This window comes from Orycteropus afer, unplaced genomic scaffold (genome assembly GCF_000298275.1).
Source record: "Orycteropus afer afer isolate SDZICR_OR568_19922 unplaced genomic scaffold, OryAfe1.0 scaffold00117, whole genome shotgun sequence".
Classification (NCBI taxonomy): domain Eukaryota; kingdom Metazoa; phylum Chordata; class Mammalia; order Tubulidentata; family Orycteropodidae; genus Orycteropus; species Orycteropus afer.
The window spans coordinates 9,602,089-9,603,665 of NW_006921704.1; positions in this window are offsets into that span (position 1 = coordinate 9,602,089).

Genomic DNA, 1,577 nt, shown 5'->3' on the forward strand with positions numbered 1-1,577 from the left:
TGCTTCATATGCATGTGAGAGCTGGACAATTAATAAGCTAGACTGAAGAAGAGTGATGCCTTTGAATTGTGGTGCTGGTGAAGAATGCTGAAAGTACCATAGACTGCCAAAAGAACTAACAAATCTGTCTTGGAGGAATTGCAGCCGGAATGCTCCTTGGAAGCAAAAATGGCCACACTTCTTCTCACTTACTTTGGTCATGTTATCCAAAGGAACTATTCCCTGAAGAAGGAAATCATGCCTGCTAAGGTGGAGGATCTACGAAAGAAGGGAAGGCCTTCAATGAGATGGATTGACACAGTGCCTGCAGCGATGGGCTCAAGTATAGGAAGGATCACAAAGCTGGTGAAAGATTGGGCGGTGTTTCATTCTGCTGTGCACATGGTCACCATGAGTCAGAGATGACTCCACATCACCTAACAACAACAAAAACATATACAGCTTTATTTGTGTGAAAAACAATTCTCAAATCTCAGTAGCTTAAATCAATAATTGTTTACATTTTGATCAAACTTTATGTCTAATGTTGATCAGATGAGGACTAATAGTGAGCCTTTATGTTCAGTATTCTGGATAGTGGTTGCAGATGGATAGAGAGATCCTTGAAGTGTTTCACTCTGATGATAAAACTCTTAATCCTGAAGATATTATCCCCTCAATGTACAACTCTTTGTCCCAAATTTGGCTTGACAGTCCACTCAATCACAATAGGACAAGAAATTATGACCCACATGTACATTTAGAAGATAGAAAAGATTTTTGATGAATGGTGTTAATTGCTATCACAGTGAGAAGTGATGGTATTTGTAGCGATAATGTCTAATAATTTACCAGAGTTGAAGAAGGAATTTGCAGTGTGGCCTAGACAAGAGGATGTAATGCAAGTAAAGATAATGATAAATTTTCCTACCTGTAAAACATGGTGGAACACGAGGGAGTGGTGGCTAAACTCCAAAGTTATGGATATAATATAAAGTCATTGCCCCCTAAGATTCCTATCTTGTCTTTTGATTTGCTTGTTGTCAATTTGATCTCATATAGATAGATCTTAAAAGAGTATACTACTCAAGTCAGACATTCTGCATAACTTATTAACTATTCTTAATATTTTAGTTAAGCTAAACTATTGTTTCATAGCATACAGTCAAGAACCAATGGTTCTAAAGGAAGAAGAAGTCCATACTGCACTGAAGGCATTGATGAAAAACAAGGCTCCAGGAATTGACGGAATACCAGCTGCAATATTTCAACAAACAGCTGTAATGATAGAACCACTTACTCATCTATACCAAGACATTTACCTGATCAACTGACTGAAGTGATCCATATCTGTGCACATTCATTCTGAAGAAAAGTGATCCAACAGATTGCAGAAGTTATTGAACAACATTATTAATACCACTACTAAAATAATGTTGAAGATAACTCGAAAATGGTTGCAACAACCCATGGACAGGAAGCTGCCAGAAGTTCAAGAAGGATTCAGAAGAAGATGTGAAATGGAGGATATTGTGACTGATGTTAGATGGAGCATTGCTGGAAGCAGAGAATACCAGAAACAGGTTTAACTATGTTTT